Source organism: Nannospalax galili, unplaced genomic scaffold (genome assembly GCF_000622305.1).
Source record: "Nannospalax galili isolate Female #2095 unplaced genomic scaffold, S.galili_v1.0 scaffold272, whole genome shotgun sequence".
Classification (NCBI taxonomy): domain Eukaryota; kingdom Metazoa; phylum Chordata; class Mammalia; order Rodentia; family Spalacidae; genus Nannospalax; species Nannospalax galili.
In genome coordinates, this window is record NW_008331836.1 from 1,314,841 (window position 1) to 1,326,881 (window position 12,041).

General features: G+C 36.1%; 1 protein-coding gene and 1 non-coding gene across 2 annotated transcripts in view; one reads left to right on the top strand and one right to left on the bottom strand.

Moving 5' to 3' along the window:
• Positions 1–12,041, bottom strand: part of Gpc6 (glypican 6) — a 1,180,899-nt gene that overhangs the window by 763,051 nt on the left and 405,807 nt on the right. The window lies entirely within an intron of this gene.
• On the top strand, positions 11,518–11,648 carry LOC115069259. Its single transcript, XR_003848530.1, has one exon. It is a non-coding gene; the product is annotated as a small nucleolar RNA SNORA21 (small nucleolar RNA).

Consider the following 12,041-nt stretch of genomic DNA (forward strand, 5'->3'; position numbering starts at 1 on the left):
TCTCTTGGAAGCATGGAGGAAATGATTCCTCTGTGTTGACCCTCCTCTTTATAGACAATGCCTTTTTATGACAGAAGCTCAATGTAGCATTGAGATCAGGAAAAAAGGATGATATATTGAGTAATATCCAATGAGAAACACTGACTTCCTGGGAGCCCACTGTCACTTTGAGATGAAAAAGATGAGAGTACAGACTTGTGGATGTGGAATATGCCACTTTGGCAGGAGATGATTATAAGTTAACAATATTTGGAAAGCTGCCTTTTTATGACAGAAGCTCAATGTAGCATTGAGATCAGGAAAAAAGGATGATATATTGAGTAATATCCAATGAGAAACACTGACTTCCTGGGAGCCCACTGTCACTTTGAGATGAAAAAGATGAGAGTACAGACTTGTGGATGTGGAATATGCCACTTTGGCAGGAGATGATTATAAGTTAACAATATTTGGAAAGCAGCAGATAGAAATGGTATACTGTGCACTATTAAACAGACATTTTTATTACCAGAAATACAGGAAAACTCTCATCTGAATAATGCCTATCCAGTACAGCAAAGATGTTCTTATTATCAGAGATGGGGAGTTGAAAGTGAGAAAAATCACATACTTTAACTATTTACCCTTGTCATTCCTTGCTCAATCTACTATGTAGTCACTTTGGTTTTACCATTTATTTGAGTCTTCATTTTCCTTTAAGATTTCACATAAATGTGTGTGTGTGTGTGTGTGTGTGTGTGTGTGTGTGTGTGGTGTGTATGTGTGTGTACCACCTACTCTGTAAAGGGTTCTAGCTGAGTAAGAATTTAATTAACATCTGACAAGTTAATAGGAGAAAAGTAAATACATTTCTACCTGCATACATATATAGGAAACCTTAAAAGAAACAATCCATATGTGTGGATTATAGGTTTCCCCTACTGTCTCTGACTCTGCCTGTGTTCTGAGAATCCCAACCCAGGTGGTCTGGTATGCATGGCAAAAGCTTTACTTGTTATTGAGACATCTTCCTAGCCTCATCCCTTTATTTTTGTGTTCTTAATCTAGGCTGGTGCTATAGGTAATGATACTTTCTATAAAATGTCAACAATTTGCAGTTGGCCAATGAAAGTTAAGACAAAGAAGAAAAACTTCTAAAGGAAGTAGTCTTTTGTTAAGGGAGCTTGTTAATCATGTTCTAGCATGTGGTTATGTATTTTGTCATGTGCACTGGCTTCATCAGCTTTGGTATAAAGAAAGGTGACAGAGCCCTAAGGAAAATATTTACTTGCCAACTAGAAGACGCTCACACCTGTTTTTATTTGATTTTCAAGTCTCACTTAAAGATAAAACGTGTTTCCATTAGAACTGTGGAAAATGTCAGAGAATGAATCTGGAGGGTAAGTAGGTCTGAACTATTTTAATTGTGAAAACATGAATGAATCTGTATTCATGATTTTAGTTATCATTGTATTTTGGCTTGTATAAGTTCATTTGCAACAACTTCCTTGACTTTAGTATTTATCAAAGAATGAATAAATCTCCTAATCCAACACTTAATATTTAAGCATAATCATGGACTATTTGACTTCAAAAATCTCTTATTGTATTCAAATTTTACATTTTGCCTTTTGCAAGGTCAGTGGTGGAGATGGCGTTAGGGGGCATGTGCCACATACTCTCTAAGGGGCTTCAGCTGAGCAAGAATTCAACTGACATCTGATAGCTTAATAGGAGAAAATTACATAGATTTATACCTGCATATATATATATATTATATATATAGATATATATATATATATATGTGTGACCTACAGTATCAGTTTTCTTAAGTCTAATTAAACATAGAAATAAAATCTTGGAGCCGGGTGTGATGGTGCACACCTTTAATCCCAGCACTCAGGAGGCAGAGGCAGGTGTCTCTCTGTGAGTTCAAGACCAGCTTGGTCTACATAGTGAGTTCCAGGACAGCTGGGGCTACAGGGAGGCCCTGTCTCAAAAAGACAAAAAAAAAAAAAAAATCTTGGAAAAAAATTTATCAAAATATCCAGCAAAATAACTTTTCTGTCATCACCATGAACTGAATTATTCATGCATGTATATATTACATATCTCCTATAAACAAATCCGTGTGTGATTTGTGTCCTTTGTTTACTAAACAGTACCACAATATTCTCTCGAGTTCTTTAAGATCTAAATAGTGCTATCCCTTATAAGATACAAAGAATGTTACTAACATATTAGGGGTAAGGGAAGGGTTTTCAGTTTTTCTCTTGGCCATTATCTGTCAGCCAAGAAGCATTTACACATGGGTTGCTTTAAGATGAAGGATCTACTTGGGAGTGATGAAGAGTGTGACCCACAATGATAAGACAGAAATAGCACTCCCTCCAGCTTTTCATTTGATCATTTCATTTGTATTCAGTTTTCATGCAATAACTCATGTGAAAAAAAAAGTGTTACTCATGCCCATTCAACAGAAAATAAAGACTCTTGTGCATGACGGTGCTGCTCCAAGTTGCACAGTAACTCTGGATAAATGTTTGGCTGTCTCAATGCTGTACCCTCAGCAGACATTCTGATAAGCTAAACCACACCTACCACCAATCCCTGGGTAATACAATCCCATCATTGCCTTGTCCAATGCAAGGTTCTCAATTTATGTCATTTTATAATTATTATTTTTATTTTATGTGTATGAGTGTTATGTCTGCATGTAGGTAAGTACACTTGTGTTCTGCAATGCCTCCAGAGGGTGTCAGATCCCCTGGGACTGGAGCTATGGACAGCTGTTAGCTGCCATGTGGGTGCTGAGGTTCGAACCCAGGTCTTCTGCAAGAACAGCCAGTGTTCTTAACCACTGAGCCATCTATCCAGCCCCTTATATCATTGTTTATAAGGAGAAAAGTGCTGTTTAGGAGGCTATGCGTCAGAAAATGTCCTTCATAAGGGAAGTTTGTGGGACAGGAAGGATTCAATTGTGAATGTAAGATGGGTGGAAAGAGACAGCAGTCCTTCTGAAATGGGTATGGGGGGGCTTCAGTGTGGATCAGTGGAGGAACATATGTTCAGAATGTATAAAGCTCTGGGTTCAATCCCCAGAACTATTAAAAAAAAAGTACTATTTTGTAAATCTGTATGTTGATAATATTCATAGATTTACATTTTTCTTAATATTTTCTGTTTGTTTCTTTTCTTTGTTTCCTTCTTTTTTAAAGTACTAGGGACTGAATCCAGGACCCTGAGAATGGTGGGCAAGCACTCTATCCCTGGGTTATATCTTCAGCTCTCTTGTTTCTTTCACCCTAGGAACAGTTCAAATGCTTTATAATGACCACAAAGGCTTAAATACACAGAAAAAAATGCTATAATCATTATGAAGATGGGGCAAAGAGAAACAAGTATGTGCCTAGCTGTAGGCAATGTTTCCTTTGTATGGGAATGTCTTTTACAATATGGATATATACAGCTTGTTTATAATGTGAATAGGCTCACTGAGCCATATTCTCCTCTCTTGACACGGGCATAAGGACCTTAATCCTTCAGAACCCTTCCTTGTCCTCCACCCAAGAGAGTGCATGAATGTGTATATGCATGTTTTGCATATCAAAGCACTAAAGCATTACAAACAGCACTTTTCTTATTATAAACAATGAGATAAATTGAGAACCATCTGTTTGTGTGTGCTATTAGGTCTAGTGATCAATGTGCAAAATTTTTTTCTGATAGATAAGAGTGGGTCTGTTCACACATAGTAGGTCCACAGTAATTGATCTCTGTATTTAAATCCATATTATCTTTGAGAGGAACCACTAATATACCCAGATATAGATATTATAGTTAATAAACACTTTAATATTTTTATATCATGTACCCTTTTTGTATTTCCATAAAGTCTATAAATGCCTTTTCTGGATACTGTCTAAAAAAAACCCATAATATTCCAAAGGAAATAATTACAATGAATTAAATTTATGAAGATAAGCTTCATTATCATGGATGAGCTTTATAAATGCATTAAATAGTAAGGCCTGGCTGCAGATCTAATTGCTAATCATTATTGGGAAGTAGTCATGAGTGTAAACACTGAGATAGCTGCACCAAATGTAATGTGATACACACACTCACACACACACTCACACACACACACATGTGAATTCTATTGGTAATAAAGGTAGGGGTGGTGATAAATTACTGAAACTGAAGATGAAATTATTCCTACTCCAGATTATACAATCTGATAATTCTATTTAACCCCCATGGGCTTAAGAATCCCCGGAATATAAGGTTACCTTTTGAAAGAAATCACTCATTTTGATTATTCTAGTCACAAAATGAGAAACAGTTTTAAATTTGGTATCATCCTCAACTCTTCTGCTTCTCTCAACCTTGAAAACCAAACCACCACCAGACAAACTGTATCCTCCCACTCCAACTATACATGAACTCCAACCACTTTCACTTGCCCTAAAGCCCATGCTGAAGCATTTCAGCAGTCTCATGGCTACTCTTCTTATGCTTTCTCTGCTTTTCCAAGCTCTGAGACCACAATCAAAATGAATCAGATGACAACACGGTTTCTGGAAAACTTCTCTAGCTTTCTATCTCACATAGACAAGAATTCAGAAGCTTCATTTATCTGTGATTCTCTACATGGACTGCCCAGATTCAATAAGGGTTATCATACCACACTGTCCCTCATCCCACGCCATCTGAAACACTGCTGTTCTCAGAGTTACAGAAATTTAACAGGTATATTCCTGCACCTCCACATTTTCCCTTCATTCCAAATGAGGTACCATGTGCAAAGTATCCTCCAATGTGTTTGTCCCTGAGCACCTATTAGAAAATACTGTCCTTGTCCAATTTTACCCTATATGCCTATCTTTGCATTAATTATTCCGTAATCTTAGTATTATCTAAAAAGCTGCATTTTTGATTTCTTCATTGTTTATGTTTCCCTGTGAGAACACAGTACTATGATGACGTATTGTTTTGCCAGTATTTAATTTTCGGTTTTATGTTTTCCTGCTGGAATCTTCAACATTTAAAATTTAGCTCCACAAAAGGAGCTAAATAAACTTCTGTTGAGTGAAGGAATATTTTAATATAAACACATATATTATTTTGACATTATGCAAATATTTCAGAGATCAGTAATGTTCATCTGAGAGAAATGAAATTTACATTATTAGAAAACAAATATTTTAACATGTAATAATAAACATAAATGAACTTTACACCTCTTCTGGGGATGCACGTCAAAAAGCCCATTCTCACCAGGTGTGGTGGCACACGCCTGTAATCCCAGCATTTAGGAAGCAGAGGCAGACGGATCTCTGTGAGTTCAAGGCCTGCCTGGTATACAAAATGAATTCCAGGCCAGTTGGGGCTACATGGAGACCCTGTTTCAAAAAGACCACAAATAAATAAAGAAATAGCCCATTCTCAAAATGAAACTTGTCATTGTTGGCTTTTGTATATGGTTATAATCTTGCTGTCAGCTTTAATCAACTTTGACTGTAACTTTTACTCCCTTTTCCCGTATTATAAAGCTTGAAGCACTGGGAAGTACGAGACAGGGATGGGAATGAAAGAATCTCCTCAGAGTTGTTAAACTAAAATGAGAAGCATGCCTTAGAAAGTACAGGTGTTACTGCAGAGAACACTACTCTATGTCTAATGACAACTGATACTTTTTGCATTTCAAAACTGAAATTGAGACACCTGAATAGATTTACATTTGGAATGCATTTTCAAAATAAAGACAAAAAATAGAGGAAAATTTGATTTTTGACTTAAAAAAAAGCATCTTGAAAAAAAAGTTGCTCTTTATCATAATGAAGGGCCTCTATCTATCTATCTATCTATCTATCTATCTATCTATCTATCTAATCTATCTATCTATCAATCATATATCTATCTATCATTTATCATCTCTCTATCTCTCTATTATCTATCATCTATCTATATACCTATCTATCGCTCTATTATCTATCATCTATCTATCTATCATCTATCTATCTATCTACCTACCTACCTATCTATCTATCTATATCTAACAAACTATTCACTATGTCTTTGAAACACTTTTAATAATTAACCTCCTTTGAGCTATTACACATACCTGCAAGCTTATAAAAGAGCTACATCTCAAGTGCCTATGCTAGCCCCAAGGGAGTCACATATCACTAAATGTCATATCACTAAATGCTATGTACATTTTGTTGCTGTACTTGACAACTGCAGTGCAATTTTACAGCAGTGTGATAAGAACTTTCACATAAAAACCAAACTCAGATGTATTGTAACCACATACTAAAATGTGGCATTATATTTCTAGAGCATACATGAAGGTTATATGCTGACTTTATTATTGGACTTTTTTTAAAAGCTCAGCAATTTGTGAACTTCAAAGGTTCTGATTTTTAAAGCTGGCTACGCTGTCTTGCATAATGCAAAGTGATTTGAGCAAGCTGGACACTGTGAAATGTCCTCATTTGTAGTGTCAGTTACGACGGGCACATACAGAGGTCATGTTGTCTGGATATTTTTCTTATTTCGGAGAATGTTCACCCAGCATAACCAACTCGATCTAGCCATGCACTACAGCTTAAGAACTGCATTTTCAGATGAAAAATGGCTTAACTTTTAGAAGTCTTCACTAAGAAGTATTATAAAATGATTCATCCATATATAACATATTCTTGTGAGGGTTTTCCTCTATTTTTTTTCTCTTTTTTGTTTTGTTTTGTTTTGTTTGTGTGCGACAGGGTCTCATCCTAGTCCCAGATAGCTTGGGACTCTCCATATAGACCAGACTGGCTTTGATTTCACAGAGATCCATCTGCCTCTGCCTCCCAAGTGCTGGGATTAAAGATGTGTATCACCATGTTTCGTTGTAAGGGCTTTCTTACTTAATTAAAACTGTGCAAGATGTCAACACTTAATCTAAGCAACAAATTTCCTACTGAATTTTTCCTGGTCATCTACATTTAGTAACACTACCTGAAACTAGTAGTATACTTCACAAACGTGACATGATATGATAAATTCTCTTTCAAAGAAATATGAAAGGAAAGAAAACAAGGGAAATTTCAAAGATCCTCCATCACAGAGTATATGTGAAAGAGCCTGGCAAAGCATCATGACAAGAGACTTTCAGTTACTCAACACTGCTTACTAATTAGTTTCCCCACAGTCAGCAATTACTCTGAAAAGATTTCAGGGAATAAACAGGGCTGAAAGAGTGTACCAAAGAGCACAAGCAATTCTAAAATATGCCACATACAATAGCATTCAAGTCCACTAAGTCCATAATGTATTACTGAACCTTAAAAGTGAATAAACAATGTATACAATTAACTCGAGGGATGCCCACCCTTCTGATATTGCCGAAGGTTAGTACAAAGCAGAAACTCTTTGCTTTAGAGACCGCTGGCATTGCTTTCTTGATCACTGGCATTTCCTTCTTTCATGCCTCCTTCCTCTCTAAATAAACAAGCACATTTTGACTTCAAGAATTTTTATGCATTTTAAGGAGAGAAGGGCCCAGTGTTTTGCTTTCTTTCATCCTGCTGAAGTTGTAACCTAAAATGTTTCTGTTTTCAATGAGGCAATGTTGGAAGAAGAGGAAAGGTTAGCCCATATTTCTGTATAGTCAGAAAGATCAATGGAAGATGGGGACCAATTTCAAAACAAGCATGCATACAAATTCCCAAGTGAATTACTTTTGCTGTAATACATAATGAAATAGATGGGAGATAGAACAAAATGAACTTGTAACGTCATTAATAAGCTTTTCTCTCAGTGATATTTCAAGCTTGTTGCTGTGAGTTAATGGTTTCAGTTCTGTTCCAATCTCTTCTCATTTGAAGGTCTAGAAAGACCAAAGAGATCATATAGATGACATGCCATTCTGGAGCTGAGAGAAAGATCAAGAAAGCTAGAAAACATGCTTTCTTCTGGCCAAAGTAAAGCTCAGTGCAAAACGGTTGTGGGGCATGGCTGTACCCATCTCAAGAAAATGTCGCCTTCTCACATGGTATTATTCAGGGATATGTGATAATACATTCTACACTTCTGTGGAATGAATTCTATCACTATAAATACTGTTGCTTTTGCAAATTCCATAAATACCTGAAAGGCATTTGAAAAATAAAAACAAATAGAATTTCAATGAAGGATCTCAAGTGTTTTATTTTCCATTTTTTAATGTTTACTTCACCATGACAAGGTCTTCACAATTATGGAAATAATATCCCACTGATCTCAAAACCCAATTGTATTAGATATGTAACTTCTAGCATTTTTATAAGAACCCTAGTTAGTTTGTTTTCATAACTTGCATACAACATATATCTTTTTAAAAAATGAAATATCCTTAACAGCACTATTCTAGCTTTTTACATTGACCATCATAGGTCAATATCCCCAAAGCACTGACCATTTTTCTCATCACAAGAGTGACAATATGTATGTCTGTCCCCTCCCTCCGCCCTTTCTCTAGGCTGTTAGAATCATGGAATGTGGAGCCAAAGTTTTTGCCTGCTTGCTGAAAGAAGTCCTTAAATTTATTGACTGATGGGTTAGTTACTGTGGAAGAACACAGGGTGCAGAGCCATGCAGAAAGGGCAAGTGGTTCTTTCCTGTGCCATCAGCACTACAAAACCCAGGCTCTCTCAGTCCTGGATCTCTTTTTTAATAATTTTAAAAATTTTATTATTATTTTATATGTATGAGTGTATTGCCTGCATGTATGTAAGTGCACCAGTATTGTTCATTGCTTGCAGAAGTCAGAAAACAGTGTTGGATTCCCTGAAACTAGAGTTACAGGTCGTTGTTAGCCACCAGAATTGAACCCTGGTCCTCTGCAGTAACAGCTAATGTTCTTAACCGCTGAGCCATCTCTTCATCCCCAGTCCTGGATCTCTTCTATAATAAAGTGGTAATGTGTCCTAGTTAGGGTACAGTAGAAATGGGAATACAATGAAAAGATGCGTTCTCTTCTTTGCCTGTGATAGCATAACTGAACTAATATGCTTAGAGTGGTTCTTACCGTGCCATGCCAGGAAAATCTATACTAGGCAGAGCTCACTGTGGGATTTCTTTGACGCAGTACAGATTGCTGGAGTCTCTCTTGCATAACTGAACAGCCATTTCCACATCTGATTAAAAACCAGTCACATCTTTGTTATGGGTAAAGATCCAAATCCATGCTTGAAATAATTGTGTTTTCCTAATTCCAGCTTCTAAAATGAATATTTCAAATTATTTAAATGATGTAAGTTAATTATTTTGATTTTTTTGTCATTTTGGGAGAATTGTTGCTTCACTTGTGGCGATAGCAGGCAGCTCTCCTTAAGTGTTGTTTCTATTCATCTTGATCAGGTACTCCAAACTCTGGGTAACTCTGTGGCAGATTTAATGCTTTACCTTACTCAAGATTGTCCTAACCCCACCTTTACTATAGGAAGCTAAAAGCTTATGTTTCCACATTCACTTGTTTCTAAGAGACCGTGTAGAATTTTTGTGGCCAATGAAGATATAAGTAAGCTTTACTAAGGAAATTATGAAAGGCTGAGATCTCTTAACACAGTTGCTACCTTCTATTTTCCTTTCTTTTTTTCCCTGTGTCTCATCTGTGAGCTTGAATGTTGAATGAGATATTAGATGCTTCTACCGCCATTCTGTATCTACCCATTAAAAACCATCCCACCCATGCTCAGGCCAGAAACATTAATTAAACTCAGTGGTTCATACACAAAAAGAAGACTTGAAAGTAGGAGGCAGACTTTTGGGGGGAAAAGGTTTCATTAGTAAAGAGAGGGAAATGAAAGAGGAAAATGGAGGTGAAAATGACTAAAATTCATTATAAAAACTCAGAAACTGTCAAACAAAATTCTACAGTGCCTTAAAAATAGTACAAATATATTCATTCAGATACTCTTTTGAGCTACAAAATTCAGATCCAGATCTGGATAGATTTTGCCTTATTAAGAAAAAAAAATTATAAGGGGTCAGCAAGAAGGCTCACTGGGTAAAGGTGAGGATCTAAGTTCAATCCTGGGGATCCAAGTGGTGAAAGGATGGATTCAACTCTAACAAATTATCCTTTGACTTCCACATACATGTGCACCATGTTCCATGCAGCCCCACCCCCACAACACATACTTTATAAATGAGTAAGTGCTGAAGAAAGAAAGAAAATAAATAATGTGATTTATTTTTCTCATGGTTTGTGGGTTTTCCATACTTTGTGTATAAACGCATGATCTTTAACTCTGTAGCCTTCCTTCAGTACAGCACAGACAGGACAGATTGATAAAGGGAGATAAAGAGATCTGAAAACAGAAATATGATAGTGAACGCCACATTTACTATTTCAAAGTTAAAACAGAAAGTCAGTCTTAGGAAAAGGTAGGGTAAACTATGTGCTTACTGGATCATGGTTTTAAAGGCATGCCACATGGTATGTGAAAGTTATCAAGAAGAAACAGCAATTTTCATCATCATTTAAATACTACTCTCATATCTAGAGGAAGTGCAGGAAAACATGTGCTTAGTAATTTGAAATTATGGGTTCTTTCGACTCTTTAGTCCCAACTCCTGATTAAAGACTTCCTGTGATGTGATTCCTCTCTAATACTAAAAAAATTAGCAACAGCATCAGCTGAACAATTTCAAAATATGAATTCAAAATCCTCAAAGGAGTGAAAACCATAGCCGTATTTTCTTTTCTTTCATTTCCTATTCCCTGCCCTTTCCATTCCTGGTTTTTGTTTTTGACTTGTTTTTTTCTTTATTTTATTCAGTTTTGTAGCAAAATGTTAGGCTATTGGTTAAAGCTGGAAACTGTTCCATAAATGGCAAAAGAAGCCTTTGGGAAAGACATAAAATCCTGGTCAGGGGTAAAAGTGAGGTCTATAATCTTTCCAGTGTTCTGTGATCCAGAACTCAGAAAGGCTGACTTTCATCTATAAAACACAATTACCTTGAAGTAACATTCTCATTTACTTTACCATGTAAAGGTACTGAGTAATCACTTCTCATACACTGAATGCAGAGTTCAATAAACATTTACGAAAAGGCTTGACAAATTATAAATTGGCAGAGGCAAACAACCTGCCATATATCAGTTTGAAACAACCAAATCTTATTTAAAAAGTTCACAAAATTTTACTCAATCCAACAAGTATCTGTATGTGATTAATAGCACCTAAGGGCTATTAATTTTGATTTCTGGCTTATATAAACTTGTAAGTAAATATTTTCAAACTGATAATTTTGTGGGAATTTTTTCAGTTAGTTTAAGCTAATGGAGATGGGCTTAACTGCTGTGGTGGTGGTAAAACAGTATGATTTGATTCTGCAAATATCATTGTAAATCATATACACTTAGTACATTTACAATCAGGTCATCTGGAAAGCTTTTCTTTTCTTCTTTATCATTGATTCTCAAAGAGAGTTCAACTCTCCTATTTCTAGAATCAAGACCATGCTATCTAATGGACCAAATTTAAAACTTAGGTTGTGATCCCTTTTAAAAGTACTCAGTGGGCCTTTTGCTAGTGACCCATTGAGCTGTCAAGAAGGTACAGAGTGAAAACACCGCTTTTGGGTGAAGTAGCAACTTGTGTTGTTTTACTCCAATCAGTGTTGTGACAAGAAAGAAGAAAAAAAGGTTGCGATAAAGAAATTTCAAAAGGCATATTGTTTCAATATTGATAATGTTGGAGCAGATTTAAGACATTCATATGCTTAAACCTCTCTGTCTCAACTTTCATCAAGGTAGTTAAGATAAACACCTTGGAGTAGAGATGGGTCAATTCTAACAGGATCTCCAAATCACATTTCAGATACACCACCCCACATCACCACCACACACAGTTATACAATAAACCACAGTGGAGCTCTGTCAATGAGACAGAAAAGCAGAATTGTTGATATTTCCCCAAGGAAAGTCCTTTGTGCCTTTAATTTCCATCTATATGTGAGTATTTGAAATCAGTTAGAATATTTACCAAAAATCTACTAGCTTCTAACTTTTTAGAAATGCTGGA